The sequence below is a fragment of the Poecile atricapillus genome, chromosome W, assembly GCF_030490865.1.
Source record: "Poecile atricapillus isolate bPoeAtr1 chromosome W, bPoeAtr1.hap1, whole genome shotgun sequence".
NCBI classification, from domain to species: Eukaryota; Metazoa; Chordata; class Aves; order Passeriformes; family Paridae; genus Poecile; species Poecile atricapillus.
The window spans coordinates 25720-45493 of NC_081288.1; the positions used below are offsets into that span (position 1 = coordinate 25720).

A 19774-nucleotide genomic window follows, 5' to 3' on the forward strand; every position below is an offset into this window, starting at 1 on the left:
GGAAAGGAGGGGGGCCGGCGGGGACAGAGGATGCGGGGGCCGCGTGGTCGGGGGGAGGGGTAGGAGATACGGGGGTTGCGGGGGTACGGGGGGCTCGTCACGCGTTGTGTATTGGCAGCATGCATTTCTACAAGTGCTCTGCAGGCTGGGAGGAGCTTAGCGGCCGCCACAGTTCGGCGAGAGATGTTATTAAAAAGCTTATTACCAACTGTGTCCCAAAAATCTCTAGTAAAAAATTCTGAGTGTTTTGCGTTTGGGAAAGTAACTAGAGTCCAGGTTAGGAGGGTTTTTAGTTCTCGTTTAGGCAATTTACTTTGGCCGGCTTTTAGTGAGAATTTTAGTTGCTTATACAGCTTTTTTTCTGGGGTTGAATAGTTTTGACCTGTGATAGACTGGTTTGTGACTCACCTCTTATTTTAATGATGTCGGCTCGTCTCTCAGAGCTCGGGTGATGGGTGCTGGCCGGGCACGTCCCGTCCGTTCTCGGGTGTCACTTAGTAATACTCGCACATAACCACGCTGCAGAGTCGTCTAAAAACTACAGTGCGGACGCTGCAGCGGAAAAACTTTTATAGAGTTTGGGGTGTAGATGCTGTGACAGCGTCTGCCCCTCGCTCGACCACGTAGAGGCTTTGCCCGCCTAGCCCAGGTGAGACGTCGCTTCGCAACGCCCCCCTGAGCTCGGGGGCTCCACGGAAACCGGGGGTTCAGATGCTGCTTGGCAACCTTCACCCCGAAGAAACCACGCAGGGGATGTCCCGTGTAGCACAGAAGAGGCGTGGCTTTGCCACCCTTCTCAATGCCACGGGGCCCTGCGGAAACCAGGGGTGCGGACGCCGTTCGGAACGTGCGCCCCGAAAAAGCCACGCGGCGGATACCCCTAGAGCTCCGGAGCCGACGCTGCTGAGCGACGGCCAGCCAGTGCCCGAGGGTGCCGCGGAACAGTGGAAAGAGAGTTACGGTGTTATGATGATCGGCCGCATAAACTGCGCTCTAGACGGCCTTAAAGGGTGAAAAAACCTGTCTTCGTAGTTGCCAGTGATGATGGAGCAGTGTCTCACCGATGGAGGAGTCGTGGGATGGCTCGTAAACGTGCGGGCGCCAGGTATTGGTGTGTAAAAACGCTCACTCGCGGTGAGAGACTTCTCCGGGGTCAAGCTGTTCAAGTATAAGCAATTTATTATAAGGGTAAAAAGAGGGGAGATCCGTGTCCGCCGCCGGCCTCGGCGTACGCGTGGTCCGGGGAAGGGGAGAGAGAACGGGTAAGAGCGGGGGAGGAGAGGTTGGGAAAGGGGAGGGAGGGAATAAGAGAGCAATAGAGGGAAAGAGGGAAAAACCAGAGGTAGAGAGCAAGGAAGACTAGTGGGGTAGGAGCAGGGAGAGGGGGCTGAGAGTTAAGAGTGGGGGAGAGGGCTAGACGGGAAGGAGGTAAGGGAGCGGGGTTCAGAGGTAAGAGCGGGGGAGAGGGGAGCTGAGAGAGGGGTAAGAGTTGAGAGCGAAGTTCTTGTTACAATCCAATATATCTTTTTCTATCGTGAATATTCTAATTCTTAGTAACCGATCACCATGAGACACGGCCACTAAAGAGTTTACATACAGCCTATGCGCTTCCCTATATTAACGTACAGTGCTGCGCTTTAGACTCTACAAAGCTTTACAAGTTCTTTCCTTGCTTCTTTACCTTTGGACTTCTCGATCAGCAGAAGGACATTGTTTTGTCAGCAGGGATTCTCGTTCAACTGGCTAGGCTATTGTTCTTTGGTTAACCGGCACTCGGTATCCTAGGACTCGGAGCAGGCTTTCATTTCTACTTTGATTCTAGCCTTCATATTTTCAGAATCTTCTGACAAACAATCACATTCATAAGGTTTCCCTGTTTCACCCTCCCCAACAGAGTTGCTTCCCTCAGTTTCAACTACTTTCGTCCTCATCATCCCCATTTTTTCTAGGGACGCTTTGGAGGGACTAGGAAGATGAAATCAAAAGGAAAAAAGGAGAAAGATCCCCCCTGCAAATCCAGATCCCCCCTGCAAATCCATGCACCGGTTCATCTGCTCGGCTGCTGCTGCTTGACGGAGGTTTGTCCGATACCCGGTGCTGTTGCCCCTGGGTGAGAGGGTAGGGGCGGAAAGGGCTCGCCGCTAGCTCCCTGAACGCCTCGTTGTCTGCGCCTGATGCGCTGGGCCAGGCCTTGACTTTACCTGGATAGAGAATTGACAAAGCCAGAAGTTTTCTGGATCAAAACAATACTCCGGTCAATTGGACTTGGCAATTAGTGAATTAATATAGCAGCTGGATTTTTACCGTGGGCTTGGAAAATTGTTATCCGGACATGATTTTCCAATCTTCCGTTGATTCATCGGCAGTGGCAGACTCTGGAATGAGAGTATATATTTAGTACATTCAGTAATTCATATTACATATTATATAGATAAGTTTAATATCGCATAATATTAATTATGCACCGTCTTAATCAGTTTTTGATTGCTGTAAAAGTATTATTTCCTATATGTATACATATGCATGTGTTTTACTTTGATGGTTTTTCTCTGTCAGAACAAGACAGTGGATATTTGACCTTTGTTTACAAGAGAGGGGGAGGAAACAGGCTGCAGTTCAGAAGCGTGGAAACACTATGTATGTATTTTAGATTTTGGAAAAAATGCCAAGATTGTATATCTATTGCGAATAATTCTTGAACGGTCCTTTTTAAACGAGTCTTTCACAAAGCCAGTTCCATCAATTATCAGGTATTCTTCTAACAGTACTCAAGCAAAGTTGAGAGAGAATTCTTTGGTTCCTGTCAAAGGTTCAAAGGGAGAAGATTAAAAATTAATTTCAATTAGTAATTTGGAGTAAAGTGTATCTTTGTGTATTCACAGGTTCAAAGCAGAAGTAACTTCCTAGCGAAGAACCATGGAAACTCATCAGCTGCAGAGACGAGCAGACGGCCCAAAGAGCAGAAGAGCGAGCACACCTATGTGAACCGTATCGAGACCGCAGTTGACGGCCGAACGCCTGTGATCCCGCGCGCGAGAGCGATGAACTTTGGGTTTCGTGTGAAAGAGTAGGAAAATCGATATTGTAAGGCCTCATTTGTTAAAGCATGGTGTGAACTGTGTCAAGATTCAGAATCCTGCATGAGAGATCAAGTCCTTGAAGATGAAGGTGAATCAGGTATCCCCCTTGAGCTGTATCATTTTGTTGATCGCTTTGTGATGCAATTTCACCTGCATTGATTCTTTTAGTTAACTCAAAAGAAAGTGTACCTTATCTCAGTGAAAATAGATTTTTGTATAATATTCAATTTTTCTTTTTATTTAGCATGTTCTATATAAAGAGGCAACATCTTAGTGTAACCTTATATCAGTCTTAGTCACACTTGATTGTGAAGAGTTTGACTCAAGAAATTTCAGATAGATATTTATAACAACTCAGCTTTCAATTCAAGTAGTTTCAGCAGAAACTTTAAAGCAATTAGACAAATTAAGCTACCGGTTAAGTTAGCAACCTAGATCTATTTCTCTAGCTTAGAGTGGTTAGTTAACTGATGTTCAAAACTGGAGGCAGAGCGCTCTGTAGAACAGAGCAGCAGTTCTGTTGTTGGTGCGTAGGGCTTGAGAGAAGGAAAAATAACCCTGAATGAAAACTAATCAAAGAAAAGGTTTGGGTTGATTTTTTTTTTTTCTTTTTTTAAGGAGTGGGGCAAATGTTGGAGTCTGGAATACAGAGTGCGTACCCTTGTTTCTGATACTTAGTTATAAGATCCAGAAAAACATTGAATTTCATATAATGTGAAATTCATGAGCATGTTTTCATGGTGATACATGAAAACAAATGTTAAAGTTAGATAGAAAAAGCTACAAGTGTAAGGGTATAGATTAGAAAGTTTTTTTAAATCACTGGGTGAAAAAGTTTAGAGAACAGGAGACAAGATGGAGGATTTAGGGTGTTGTCTCTTGTCCCTTTTTCTTTCTTCTGCATGTTATTCTCAGAGAGATCAGAGATGTTAAGAGAGACACCGGGGTTTCTGATAAGCCCCCGGAAGGGATAAGGCGAGGCACATACGACACGAGAGGTACGAAAGGCACGGAAGGCACGGTAGAAAAGTGACGCGACACACCCCGGGATTGCTCTGTCCTGCGCACCTCAGCACTGTGAGCCAAAGTGAGGCTTTCCCTTGAGGTGGCCTAAGGGGACACAGCTTGGACCTCCACATCTCCAAAGCTGACTCGAGAATCCTTGGGCACGAGTGCTTACCTGGCACACCGCTTTCATGCCCCTCTGTAGTTCTTGGACTTCGACTTAGCTCTCATATGCGTGGGGACGAGAAGCCACGTGGGGCACAAGGGAAGGCCGCCTCACCGTCTGGCACGTTTCTGGCTGGCTGTTGTCTCTTGGACAGGTACAATAAAGAAAACCAAATATCAGTGCAAGATCTTAGCAGCACATCTGTGAAAACCCAACACTCAGTCTCCTGACAATGGCTGGGTCCTTCGCCTGCATGCTTCAGCCCCGCTGGGATGCTGAGGCTTGCGGAGCGAAACTCTTCAAGCGGTATTGCCGTTATTATCCGAACGAACCGCCGCCTTGATGAGGTTTGGGAGCCTCCCCGGTTGCGGATGAACGGGGACCCCGGGGTGGGCCGGGGCTGGAAACCCCTGGTTATCCCACACAAGCGGGACCTACGTGGCCACTATCTCTTCTCAACTGGCCCTAGAACACGGTGTACTGCCTGCACCTCTCAGGGTTCTGGCACTCTGCTGCTTTAGGATTCCTGCCTGCAGCTGCCTCAGGGAAATGGGAGCGCTGTTAGGGCTGCTGTTTATGGTTGGGGGTGGGGTACAACTGTATTCTACCGTACCTGTACCCCTTATTTTCACTGTTTGCTCAGCCTTTTTTTTTTTTTTTTGGAACTCTTGTGACAGATTGAGGGCACTGAGGAGGGACTGCCAAGATGGAATCAAAAGGGAAAAGCAGAAAGATCAGCCCTGCAAATCCACACTGGCTCACCTGTTCAGCTGCTGTTTCCTGGCAAAAAGCTTTGTCCCTCACCACCTCCTCTGAGCAATGCTCCGGGTCCAAGTGCATCCTGGTGCTCCCCCAGACCCTATGACATGCTCTCACTGTCATGTTGGAGGCTGAGATACAGAGTGTGTGCCCTTGTTTTTAATATTTAGTTCTAGGATTCAAGGAAACACTGAATTTCATATAATACGAAATTCATGTGCATGTTTTCATGGTGACACATGAAAACAAATATTAAAGTTAGATAGGAAAAGTGTAAATGTGTAGATTAGAAAGTTTCTTAAATCACTGGGTGAAAAAGTAGTTTAGAGAACAGGAGACAAGATGGAGGATTTAGGGTGTTGTCTCTTGTCCTTCTTCTTTCTTCTTCATGTTCTTCTCCTAGGGTTAGGGTTAGGGTACTACAAAGTTTTGGTAGTAGTAGGTGATTGGGTAGAAAATGTCACAGTGCAGCACACAGGTGTTGGGTCATTGGGTCACTAAGAAAAATAATTTAGTTGGCACCTGTTAATTGGGTAAATGGACATATAAAAGACCTTGAAGAAGATCTTTGTTAGCCATTTTACCCCTTTTCTATCATAGTGCACATAGCTCCTTGTACCTTGTAATGCTGATAACAAAAAATAAACAACTGAGACCGAACGAGAGAAAACCATGCTCCCTCTCATCAATCTTCAGTTCAAAGGGAAAAAGAACCCAAATCAAAAAGTCCATAAAGAGACAAGTGGCTCCCAAACTTGGGGTACTTTGAACTGAAGGCTCCTGTTGAAAAAAAAAAAAGGAAAAAAGAGAAGACAGCAGAAAGCCGGAAAACTCCCTGGAAAGGGGAAAAAGATCTTGGTAATCCTGGTGCTGGTGAGAGCAGACAAGCCAAGCCACACTGTCTGTGAGCTGTGGAATGGATCACAGATAGAGGAGCTGAGAGAAAGCTGAGCCTGAGGTCAGGTAAGCCGTCAAAAGGGAGCAGAAATATGGGAAACATGTCCAGACCTGAGGGGTAGGTTTTGGCTATTTTGGAAGCTATGGTAAAGGAGCACCCGATCTCTGTGTCCACGGATGAGCTTAAAAGCCTTCTATCCTGGGTACGGGTAGAATTCCCTAACGTGGATTCAGACAAAATTTTTACCCCAAGCCTGTGGGAGAAGATAAATGTGAGAGTATATGAAAAAACCACTCTTAGAGACGAGGTAGCAGCTGAACTTCTAACGGCTTCTGCAGTGACTTATGAAGTCATCGCCAGTAAATGGGACTCTGAAACTCAAGCAAGGGACACTATGGGTCCAGAAAAACAGAAGGGTTTGTTTCAGTCAAATGCGGAATGCTTGTTACCGCACGCTGTAAAGTCTGTGTCAGCCTCCTGGAAATCTACCTTAGGAAAGAGAATGTCTAAGCCTGTTGAAAGCCCAGAAAAACAACTATACAGAGACGAGGAGGCAATTCTAAAATGCGGGCAGAATTTGCAAAAAGGGGTCTTAGAGCTTTTGCAAGAGTGTCTGGGTTCTCTTGGAGCTGTTCCAGCGCCCGGTATGCCGGTGCCAGCAGAACAGGGAGGGGAAATTTCCTTGGCCGCCTGCGTGCCGGCAGCCGAGTCCCTTTCCGGCCCTAAGGGAGTGGAGTGGACAGCCCTGTCCCCCCTCGGAGGGTACGGGAGGGTTCTGCCCGAGCCAGAGCTGTCCGGGACCTCCACGGGCACGGCGGCCCCTGCGCCCCGCCTGCCAGGGGTGGGCTTTGAGCCACAGCTGTCAGTCAACGTGATGTCACAGTGACGCAACCACAGCCGCAGCTCCAGACCCCGCCTGCGGCACCGCCCCCAGGCCAGCCGTCATCCGGGGCGCCCGGGACGTCACGGGGAGGCGTGGTCCCGTCCCTCCGTGCCCAGCCCGGAGCCGGGGCACAGGCGGGTGGAGAAACCGAGCCTCGGCGTGCGCCGAGCGCTGCGGCGGCACTTTTAAAATTGAATTCGCTTGACAATACAGCTGCAGCAGAGCAACAACAGCTGGAAAAAACAACAGCTTCACCACAGCAGATTGATTAGCTGGATACCACACAAAGCCAAGAGTCTTTTGAGCACAGCCGTGGCAATGCACAGTTCGTTCACTCTACAAATCCTCCCAGAGACATGGACTCAGGGTTACGGGACATGTCAATACAAACTCCAGCATCTCTGGGATGGTTTCAGAAAAATAGCCGAAAAGCAAAAATCAAAAGCATTGTAAGATGCATTACTGGCTTATCTGCAAATTATAGCAGTCACAAGCTTCAGAAAGAAGCCCTTATTGAAGTGCCTTCAAAAATGGATCAAAAAGCTTAAAAATGTTGCATAATAGAATACATATAGATGTTGTATTTCTAATGATATCTGTTGGTTTTGTTTTTACAGAATAACATAGAAAATTATATTTATGCATCCCAAGAAATTTAAAAGATTTTTCTTCAGTTTCAGTATTCTCAATACATGAAAGTTTTGAAAATGTTATCTTCTCTATACATCTACTGATAATGTAGTATTGTATGATATAGAGTGATCAAGCAGTATTACTGTAGTTACAGTCAGTTTCTACAAGATGCATTTCTTTAAAATTAAGTTGAAAAATCATATGATTAATCCTACAGAAAAAGGATTTAATGACAGGTTGCTTTCATTTTTAACCTTTCATTTGAATAAGTGTATTGTAGATTTAGTTCAATACAGTTTTCAGTAATCTCAAAGTTATATTAACCGTATATTACCCATTTGCTTGGTATTTTTTTTACAATTTTAATAAAGAAATTTTAATGTGAGTCCTTTTGTTATAAAAAAAAAACAAAACAACAAAACCAAACCTGTATAACAGCATATATACCAAATAAATCCAAATATACCAATTTGGATTTTAGATTTTAGTTAAAAAACTTAAACTTAATGTTTCTGAAAAGTACTACAAAAGCTGAATCGCAAATTACCAAATCTGTGGTGTTGTATTTTTTCTCTAGTAAAACTGAATTCTAAAAATCCTAACAAATTTAAGCGTATACCAAGCAAATTCTTGTTACGAATGGTATTTTTAATAACATGTGCAGTTATTATAAGTTATTCTCAAAACCACATAACATAGAATGGTGATAAATTTGTTGCATCCCTATAATCTCTATAGTGAATCAATATTCCTGTTATATTGTGTTCAAAGAAGTGTATACCAAACGTTTAATTGCTTTTTTTTTATAATAACAGAGTAAGATTAAGTTGTGTTTTCATCTAATATAGATTGTGTTAATAAGATTAAGCAAAGTTAAATTTCACTATGTTTAAGTTTGAGTGTTTTTTACTTAAGTTATAACTTTAGTATTTTTTGACGTTAAGTTTTGTTACTTCCTTTTATCGTAATTATTTTTTAACAAGTTAAAATTTAAATTTCTTTATGTTTTATTGAAGACATCTGTTTAAAATGCATAGTTATTTTCCTATAGAGATGAAGATAATTACAACTGAAACAGTGGTGACAGAACACTGGTGAACACCTGCTTAAGAATAGAGGTGAATGCAATTTGTGACACCCGTGATTTCATTAGAAGTTCTATTGTTTGTTATCATCTCTACAGTTTTAGTTTTCTAAAAGTTGCATAAAAAACTTAGTGATTGTTATTTACAAAAAATTTTAAAGTTTTTCACTTTAATTCATTTTTAGTCACTAAGACGTGAATATTTTAAATTTATTATCTTGATTTCCTCAGACACTCACTGATGACATATTCATTCTATAATGTAAATTTATAGATTTCTATGATGAGCATTATGTATAAAGTGTCATTGTATTTACAGGCAGCTTTATACATATTTTAATATATCTTTGTGTAATTACCTTTTAGACACGTGTCATTTGAGATTTTTTTGTTTTCTCACTACAGATGCATCTTGGTAAATAAGTTATGCAGCTGCTTCTATACAGAGTTTTTTTGTCTTGGTTTTTACTCTTCTCCTTGTTTAAGATGATTTGCATTTACCTAATCCAATGTAGCTTTATTATTTTAGTTCCCAGAATTCTAAGAAAATGTGTCATGGTTGAAAGTCAAGGGTTATGAAAGAAACTTCAGATTAAATTAACTACTGAATGGTTTAATTAGTCAATTACCTAAGACATCTGATCATTGTTTTATACAAATGCCTTTTAAAAGTTTGCTGTGTTTTAAGCATCTTATAGCTGCTATTTTTAAACCCCTTGCTTTGAAAATGACTAAAGAGACACCTTTCCAGATGAGGCCTAAGGCTCTGGCCAAGCCTTGACTTTACCTGGATAGAGAATTTACCAATAAACCCAGAAGTTTTCTGCATCAAAACAATACTCAGGTCAATTGGACTTGGCAATTAGTGAATTAATATAGCAGCTGGATTTTTACCGTGGGCTTGGAGAATTGTTATCCGGACATGATTTTCCAATCTTCCGTTGATTTATCAGCAGTGACAGACTCTGGGATGAGAGTATATATTTAGTATATTTAGTAATTCATATTACAGATTATTCAGATAAGTTTAATATTGCATAATATTAATGATGAATCTTCTTAATAAGTTTTTGATTTCTGTAAAAGTGTTATTTCCTATATGTGTATACATGTGCAAGTGTTTTAATTTGATGGTTTTTCATTGTCATAACAAAAAAAACAAATACCTTACTTAATTACAAAAAAAGGGGGGGAACCAAGGCTATGCCTCGGAAGTACAAAAACCTTATAAATCTTAAATTTTTGGAAAAAGTGTAAAGATCTTAGATCTATTGCAAATAATTCTTGAACGGTCCTTTTTAAACAAGTCTTTTACTAAGCCAGTTCCATCAATTATCAGGTATTGTTCTAACAAGACTCAAGCAAAGTTGAGAGAGAATTCTTTGGTTCTGGTCAAAAGTTCAGAAACAAAAAGATTAAAAAATTCATTTCAATTAATAATTTGGAGGAAAGTGTATGTTTGTGTATTCACAGGTTTAAAGCAGAAGTAACTTCCTAGAGAAGAAGCTGGAAACTCATCAGCTGCAGAGACAAACGGACGGCCCAAAGAGCAGAAGAGCGAGCACGCCGATGTGAACCGTATCGAGACCGCAGTTGACGGATGAACGCCTTTGATCCCGCGCGCAAGAGCGATGAACTTTGGGTTTCGTGTGAAAAAGTGGGAAAATGAATATTGTAAAGCCTCATTTGTTAAAACATAAGTGAAGGAAAAATAACCCTTCTTGAAAAGTAATCCAATAAAAGATTTAGGTTGATTTTCTTTATTGTTTTTTTGGTTTGTTTTTTTTAAAAAGAGAGGGGCAGATGTTGGAGTCTGAGATACACACTGTGTGCCCTTGTTTTTAATATTTAGTTCTAGGATTCAAGGAAACACTGAATTTCATATAATATGAAATTCATGTGCATGTTTTCATGGTGACACATGAAAACAAATGTTAAAGTTAGATAGGAAAAGTGTAAATGTGTAGATTAGAAAGCCCAGGTGTCCCCAGATGTCCCCAGGTCCCCCCAGGTGAGTTCCAGATGTATCCTCTCCATCCCAGGTGTGTCCCAGGTACCCCCAGGTGTCCCCAGATGTGTCCCAGATGTATCCTCTCTATCCCAGGTGTCCCCAGGTATGTTCCTAGGTACCCCCCCAGGTACCCTCAGGTGTGCCCAGGTGTGTTCCTTCTGTTACCTCTGTCTCTCTTTTCTTTGCCTCCTTTGGGCTCTGTTCTCTGTGGATATATCTTTTCTTTAGTCTCTCAGCCTTCTCTGTGCTCAATTCTCTCTGAATACAGCTTTCTATAATCTCCCAGCCTTCTCTGGGCTGAATTTTCTGTAGATACAGTTCTTTCTATAATTTCCCAGCCTTCTCTGGGCTGAATTCTCTGTGAATACAGCTTTCTATAGTTCCCCAGCCTTCTCTGGGCTGAATTCTTCTGGGATCCTCCCTCGTGGGGAGTTCCACTTATATCTCAGTTCTCATTATTCGAAGTAAACTCTCGAGCTCGTTAAAATCTTGTTTCTCGTGTTTATTGCAGAATCCTTACAAAAGTTAACAGGTTTCTCTAGGCTGGTTTCAAGGTTAATCTTTGCAATTTGGTACATTTCTTTCTTCTGATGGTACAAACAAGGCCTTGTGGCACACTTCATGTCTGATACACAAAATGGCCCCGAACTACGCAGTTCTTTTATCTTTATACTTATTTTTATCCAATTAACAATAGACACGTATATTATTTTTCTTAATGACCCAATGACCCATCACCTCTGTGATGCACTGCGGCATTTTCTATCCAATTACTAACTACTACCCAAAAACCTCTAGGAAAAGAACATGAAGAAGAAAGAAGAAGGACAAGAGACAACACTCTAAATCCTCCATCTTGTCTCCTGTTCTCTAAACTACTTTTTCACCCAGTGATTTAAGAAACTTTCTAATCTACACACCTACCTTTCTTATCTAACTTTAGCATTAGTTTTCATGTATCACTATGAAAACATGCTCATGAATTTAATATTATATGAAATTCAGTGTTCTCTTGAATCCCAGAACTAAACATTAAAAGCAAGGGCACACAGTCTGTATTTCAGACTCCAACATCTGCCCCTCTCTTAAAAAAAAAAATTTAAAAAAATCAACCCAAAGCTTTTGTTTGATTACTTTTCAAGAAGGGTTATTTTTCCTTCACTCATGCCTTATGCACTAACAACAGAACTGCTGCTCTGTTCCACAGAGCGCTCTGCCTCCAGTTTTGAACATCAGTTAACTAACTACCCAAAGCTAGAGAAATAGATCTAGGTTGCTTACTTGACTAGTAGCTTAATTTGTCTAATTGCTCTAAAGTTTCTGCTGAAGTTAATTGAATTGAAAGCTAAGTTGTTATAAATCTCTATCTAAAATTTCAAAAGTCAAACTCTTCACAATCAGGTGTGACTAAGATTGATACAAGATTACACTAAGATGTTGCCTCTTTCTATAGAGCATGATTTGGAATAATATTCATTATCTCATTTTCATTCTGTTTTAACACAGAAAAATTGGATATTATACTAAAATCTATTTTCTGAGATAAGGTACACTTTCTTTTGAGTTAACTAAAAGAAGTGATGCAGGTGAAATTGCATCACAAAGTGATCAACAAAATGATACAGCTCAAGGGTGATGCCTGATTCACTTTCATATTCAAGGACTTTATCTCTCGTGCAAGATTCTGAATCTTGACACTGTTCACACCATGCTTTAACAAATGAGGCTTTAAAATATCGACTTTCCCACTGTTTCTCATGAAACCCAAAGTTCACTGTTCTTGCATGTTGGATCTAAGCTGTTCTGCTGTCAACTGTGGTCTTGATACAATTCACATCTGCGTGCTCGCTCTTCTGCTCTTTGGGCTGTCTGCTTGTCTCTGCAGCTGATGAGTTTTCATGTTCTTTGCTAGGAAGTTACTTTTGCTTTGAACCTGTGAATACACAAACATACACTTTCCTCCAAATTATTAATTGAAATGAATTTTTTAATCTTTTTGCTTCTGAACTTTTGACCAGAACCAAAGAATTCTCTCTCAACTTTGCTTGAGTACCGTTAGAACAATACCTAATAATTGATGGAACTGGCTTCGTAAAAGACTTGTTTAAAAAGGACTGTTCAAGAATTGTTTGCAATAGATATAAGATCTTTACGCTTTTTCCAAAAATTTAAGATTTATAAGGTTTTTGTACTTCCGAGGCATAGCCTTGGTCCCCCCCTTTTTCTTTATATAATTAAGTAAGGTATTTGTTTTTTTGTTATGACAATGAAAAATCATCAAATTAAAACACTTGCACATGTATACACATAGGAAGTAACACTTTTACAAAAATCAAAAACTTATTAAGAAGATGCATAATTAATATTATGCGATATTAAACTTATCTGAATAATCTCTAATATGAATGGCTAAATGTACTAAATATATACTCTCATCCCAGAGTCTGCCACAGCTGATAAATCAACGGAAGATTGGAAAATCATGTCGGGATAACAATTTTCCAAGCTCGCTGTAAAATCCAGCTGCTATATTAATTCACTAATTGCCAAGTCCAATTGACTTGAATATTGTTTTGATGCAGAAAACTTCTGGGTTTATTGGTAAATTCTCCATCCAGGTAAAGTCAAGGCTTGGCCAGAGCCTTAGGCTTCATCTGGAAAGATGTCTCCTAACTCATTTTTAAAGCAAGGGGTTTAAAAATAACAGCTATAAGATGCTTAAAACACAGCAAACTTCCAAAAAACATTCGTATAAAGCAAATGACAAGAAGTCTTAGGTACCAGATCAATTAAATTATGCAGCAGTTGGTTTAATCTGAAGCTTCTCTCATGGCAGTTGACCCTTAGCAATGGTACATCTTCTTAAAATTTTGAAAACACTGAAAAATAAGAAAGCTATAACAATAGCAATAACAATATATCAACGATATAACAATATAACAATAATAATATAACAACAAACAATAGAACTCTCAATGAAGTTAAAGGTGTCACAGACTGCATTCACTTCTGTCCACAAGCAGGTGTTCATCTTCATCTCTTTAGGAAAATAACTATATTTTGCAATTTAAACAAATATCTTCAACAAAACATAAGGCAATTTAAATTTAAACTTGTTAGAAATTAATTATGATAAAAGGAAGTAACAAAACTTAAAATCAAAAAATACTAAAGTTATAACTTAACTTAAAAACACTCAAACTTAAACATAGTGAAATTTAACTTTGATTAATTCTATTAACACTTAATCTATATCAGATGACAATACAACTTAATCTTACTCTATTATTATTAAAAAAAGGCAACTAAAAATTTGGTATACACTTCTTTGAACACAATATAATAGGAATATTGGTTCACTATAAAGATTATAGGGATGCAACAAATTTATCATCATTCTATGTTATCTGGTTTTGAGAATAACTCATAATAACTGTAGATGTTATTAAAAATATCAATTCATAACAAGAATTTGCTTGGTATATGCTTATATTTGTTAGGATTTTTAGAGTGCAGTTTCACTAGAAAAAAAAAAAAAAAAAAAAAACCAACACCACAGATTTGGTAATTTGCTATTCAGCTTTTGTAGTACTTTTCAGAAACATTAAGTCTAACTTTTTAACCAAAATTCAAAATCCAAATTGATATATATGCTGTTATACATGTTTTTTTTATAACAAAAGGACTCACATTAAAATTGCCTAATTATAAAAAAAAAAACCAAGCAAATGGGTAATATATGGTTAACATAATTTTGAAATTACTGAAAACTGTATTGAACTAACTCCACAATACACATACTCAAATAAAAGGAAAGGTTAAAAATAAAAGAAATTTGTCATTCAATCCTTTTTCTGTAGGATTAATCATATGATCTTTTAACTCAATTTTAAAGAAATGCTTCTTACAGAAACTGACTGTAACTACAGTAATAATGCTTGATGATCACACCATATGATACAGTATTATATTATCAGTAGATGTATAGTGAAGATAACATTTTCAAAACCTTCATGTATTAGGAATACTGAAACAGAAGAAAAATCTTTTAAACTTCTTGGGATGTATAAATATCATTTTCCATGCTATTTTGTAAAAATAAAACCAGCAGATATTATTAAAAAGGCAACATCTATATATATTTCATTATAAAATATCTATAAGCTTTTTGATCTATTTTTGAAGGCACTTCATTCAATAGAGACTTCTTTTTAAAACTCAATCATGATTACAACAATTTGCTGATTTACCAACAATCCAATTTGCAAAGCTTTTAATTTTTTAATTGTCCAATTAAAACACTCTCTTTTTTGTCCCTCTCTGAGATGTCCAGCTTTCTGTTGTTTCTCTTTTGTTTTGTTACTTTCTGTAGCTTCATCGAAGTTGCGTGAGTTGTTTTACCGGTGGTTGCCAGGGCGACAGCGTTTCTAGCTGCTGTGTGCTATCAAGCCCGTCCGCGCCGGGCTGTTTTTGAATCTGAGAAAAGAACTCTAAAAACTTATATTTAGGAAGAAACTCCTTTTCAGGAGATAAATCCCTTTTTGGGTGACTGCTGTTTGTCCCAGAAAACGGACCCACAACCCTGAGATCAAGAGTCTCAGGCTCTGCCGGCTGAGCTAGCCGGGCCGACTTTCCGAGCTTTTCCGGCTCGGCTTCAGTGCTGAAACGCGCATGCGCGGCTGGACAGGGGCCCCACCAATCTACCCTCCGGAGGGCCGGGTCTTCCCCGTTATGAATCACGGCAGTGCTTTCCCTGCGGGGCATGCATTTATAACTTTGGCCAGCCCCTTTTCTTTCGCTGTCTGTCTACGGCAGCGTTCTAATATTTTTTTTTTCCTTCTCTAATCTTTCCCCCCTTTGCTCGGGGTCACTCCGCGGCGCGGCCATCCCGCCGTTTCCCGCCGCTCTTTGAAGCCTCTCCTCTTTGGGCAGCTTCTAACTCCGCCTGATGGGCGGGTATTTTCGGGGTTGCCTGCTGAGCAAATACCCCCCTCCGTGTCCCCTCTTGGGCAGACACACCTTTACTAGCCTTTTCTAACATCTCTGTGTTATTAAATTCGTCAGAGGGCGGGGTAGGCTCCTTCCCTCGCTCTGGCTCCTCTGACGTGCATGGAGGGTGCAGGGTAGGGGGCTGTTCTAAAGGCGTGGTTTTAGAAACAGCGTGGAACTTTTCTAACTTTTTTTTTTTTTTCTCCATTCCGCCCCCCGCGATTTCTTCTAACTGCAATAATTCCAAAAAAAAAAACTCTATATAAACCATCATATCTCTCCATGCAATCTTTTTAATCTCTAACAATATAACAAACTGCTCACTCTGCTTTCTGAAGTAACACAAGCTTCCCGGTGTTCAGTTTTCCCTCGCATTCCTCCCTCGTCCCCCCACGTTCTCTGAAGGGACAGGGGCAGGGGTACCACGCCGCCGGGGAATTATCTGGGTTTTCCCGTGCTTTCAGAAAGGGCAGTTCATCTCCCCCTATTCCCGGGGCTATTAACTCTTTAAACATCATATTTATATTTTCCCCCAAATCCTGGGTTTAAACAATCTCTCTTTATAAATATTCAACCCCATTATATAGACTGTATACAGCTTACCAGACCTGGCTATCTTCAGATTACTGACCAGCAGAATCCAATGTTCCGAGTCCAGGGCCCTTGGAATTTCGGAATGTGATAGCAGATGTTTTTCTCCAGGATTTCTTTCAGGAACTGGTTGCTGTGATCCTGCAGGTGTTGATTGAAGCTTCTGTGAGTTTGTCCTCACACGGGGCACCACTTGTTACCTCTGTCTCTCTTTTCTTTGCCTCCTTTGGGCTCTGTTCTCTGTGGATATATCTTTTCTTTAGTCTCTCAGCCTTCTCTGGGCTCAATTCTCTGTGAATACAGCTTTCTATAATCTCCCAGCCTTCTCTGGGCTGAATTTTCTGTAGATACAGTTCTTTCTATAATTTCCCAGCCTTCTCTGGGCTGAATTCTCTGTGAATACAGCTTTCTATAGTTCCCCAGCCTTCTCTGGGCTGAATTCTCCTGGGATCCTCCCTCGTGGGGAGTTCCACTTATATCTCAGTTCTCATTATTCGAAGTAAACTCTCGAGCTCGTTAGAATCTTGTTTCTCATGTTTATTGCAGAATCCTTACAAAAGTTAACAGGTTTCTCTAGACTGGTTTCAAGGTTAATCTTTGCAATTTGGTACATTTCTTGCTTCTGATGGTACAAACAAGGCCTTGTGGCACACTTCATGTCTGATACACAAAATGGCCCCGAACTACGCAGTTCTTTTATCTTTATACTTATTTTTATCCAATTAACAATAGACACGTATATTATTTTTCTTAATGACCCAATGACCCATCACCTCTGTGATGCACTGCGGCATTTTCTATCCAATTACTAACTACTACCCAAAAACCTCTAGGAGAAGAACATGAAGAAGAAAGAAGAAGGACAAGAGACAACACCCTAAATCCTCCATCTTGTCTCCTGTTCTCTAAACTACTTTTTCACCCAGTGATTTAAGAAACTTTCTAATCTACACACCTACCTTTCTTATCTAACTTTAGCATTTGTTTTCATGTATCACTATGAAAACATGCTCATGAATTTAATATTATATGAAATTCAGTGTTCTCTTGAATCCCAGAACTAAACATTAAAAGCAAGGGCACACAGTCTGTATTTCAGACTCCAACACCTTCTATCCCCAGGTGTCCCCAGGTGTGTCCCCAGGTGTATCTCAGGTGTCCCCAGGTGTGCCCAGGTGTCTCCAGGTATATCTCAGGTGTCCCCAGGTGTGTCCCAGGTGTATCTCAGGGGCCCCCAGGTGTCCCCAGGTGTGTCCCCAAGGTGTCCCCAGGTATCCCCAGGTGTGTCCCCAGATGTCCCCAGGTGTATCTCAGGTGTCCCCAGGTGTGTCCCAGATGTCCCCAGCTGTCCCCAGGTGTGTTCCAGGTGTGCTTCTAGAACGTGTTCTAGATTGCTCTAGATCGGGGTCTAGACTGGGTTCTAGATTGCTCTAGAGTGTTCTAGATCACGTGCTAGATTGTTCTAGAGCGTTCTATACCACGTTCTAGATTGTTCTAGACTCGGTTCTAGAGCGTTCTAGACTGGGTCCTAGAGCGTTCTAGATCACGTTCTAGAGCGTTCTAGATCACGTTCTAGATTGTTCTAGACTGGGTTCTAGAGCGTTCTAGACTAGGTTCTAGATTGTTCTAGATTGGGTTCTAGATTGAGTTCTAGACTGTTCTGGACTGGGTTCTAGACGGGGTTCCAGGTGTGTCCCCAGGTGTGTCCCAGCTGTCCCCAGGTGTCCCCAGGTCCCCCCAGGTGTCCCCAAATGTCTCCCAGATGTTCTCCAGGTGTCCCCAGGTGTGTCTCAGGTATCTCAGATGTTCCCCAGCTGTCCCCAGGTGTGTCTCAGGTGTCCCCAGGTGGCCCCCAGGTGTCACCAGGTGTCCCCAGGTGTATCTCAGCTGTCCCCAGGTGTGCTTTTGGTGTCCCCAGATGTGTCTTAGGTCCCCCCAGGTGTCCCCAGGTGTCCCCAGGTGTGTCTCAGGTCCCCCCAGGTGTCCCCAAATATCTCCGAGATGTTCTCCAGGTGTCCCCAGGTGTGTCTCAGGTATCTCAGATGTTCCCCAGATGTTCCTCAGCTGTCCCCAGGTGTGTCTCAGCTGTCCCCAGGTGGCCCCCTGGTGTCACTAGGTGTCCCCAGGTGTGTCCCAGATGTATCCGCTCTATCCCAGGTGTCCCCAGGTATGTTCCCAGGTACCCCCCCAGGTACCCTCAGGTGTGCCCAGGTGTGTTCCTTCTATCCCCAGGTTTCCCCAGGTGTGTCCCCAGGCATATCTCAGGTGTCCCCAGGTGTGCCCAGGTGTCTCCAGGTATATCTCAGGTGTCCCCAGGTGTGTCCCAGGTGTATCTCAGGGGCCCCCAGGTGTCCCCAGGTGTGTCCCCAGCTGTCCCCAGGTGTGTCCAGGTGTCCCCAGGTGTGTCTCAGGTATCTCAGATGTTCCCCAGCTGTCCCCAGGTGTGTCCCAGGTGTCCCCAGTTGTCCCCAGGTGGCCCCCAGGTGTCACCAGGTGTCCCCAGGTGTATCTCAGCTGTCCCCAGGTGTGCTTTTGGTGTCCCCAGATGTGTCTTAGGTCCCCCTAGGTGTCCCCAGGTGTCCCCAGGTGTGTCTCAGGTCCCCCCAGGTGTCCCCAAATGTCTCCCAGATGTTCTCCAGGTGTCCCCAGGTGTGTCTCAGGTATCTCAGATGTTCCCCAGATGTTCCTCAGCTGTTCCCAGGTGTGTCTCAGCTGTCCCCAGGTGTCCCCAGTTGTCCCCAGGTGTATCTCAGCTGTCCCCAGGTGTGGTTTTGGTGTCCCCAGATGTGTCTTAGGTCCCCCCAGGTGTCCCCAGGTGCGCTCACGTTGTCGGTCAGGGTGACGTCGGCCCCTAGGGTCAGGGGTCGCCGAATGACCTCGATGTGTTTGTGCTCGGCCGCCCAAATGATCGGGGTGCAGCCGCCGTTGTCCTGAGGGGTCATCCAGGGGTCAGCGCCGCCTCCAGACACCCAAAATCACCCCAAAACACCCCAAAAACAACCCAAAAACAGCCCCAAAACAACCCCCAAAACAACCCCAAAAACAGCCCTAAAACAGCCAAAAAAACACCTGAGAAACAACCCCTAAACAGCCCAAAAACAGCCCCAGAGCAGCCCTGACCCTCTGACTACTGCCAGGACACTCCGGACACTGACTGGACACTCAGGGGTCACTCAGGGGACACTCACACACTCAGGGGTCACTCAGGAGAGTGAGTGGACACTCAGGGGTCACTCACTGACCTCTCACCTGGGCGTTGACGTCCACCTGTCCAGTTCCCAGCAGGGACACACAGAGTGGACACTCACACACTCAGATCACACTCAGGGCTCACTCAGAACACTCAGGACAGTGAGTGGACACTCAGGACAGTGAGTGGACACTCAGTGGTCACTCACTGACCACTCACCTGGGCGTTGACGTCCACCTGTCCGGTTCCCAGCAGCAGCTCCACCATCTCCAAGTTCCCGTTCTTGGCCGCGTGGTGCAGGCAGGTGGAGCCGTCCTCCTCCTGTGACGTCATCGACAGGGGAAGCAGTGACGTCATCGACGGCTGCGCCGTGACGTCATCGACGGCAGAGCTGTGATGTCATCGACGGCAGGGCCGTGATGTCATCGACGGCAGGGCCGTGATGTCATACACGGGGCCGCAGTGACGTAATCAACGGGGCCGCC

General features: G+C 42.7%; 1 long non-coding RNA gene across 1 annotated transcript; it reads left to right on the top strand.

Annotated features, from left to right (window-relative positions):
- Positions 1-992: 992 nt before the first annotated feature.
- On the top strand, positions 993-2972 carry LOC131591891 (uncharacterized). The gene is made up of 3 exons (XR_009280479.1): positions 993-1105; positions 1950-2078; positions 2883-2972. It is a non-coding gene; the product is annotated as an uncharacterized LOC131591891 (long non-coding RNA).
- The last annotated feature ends 16802 nt before the right edge of the window (positions 2973-19774 follow it).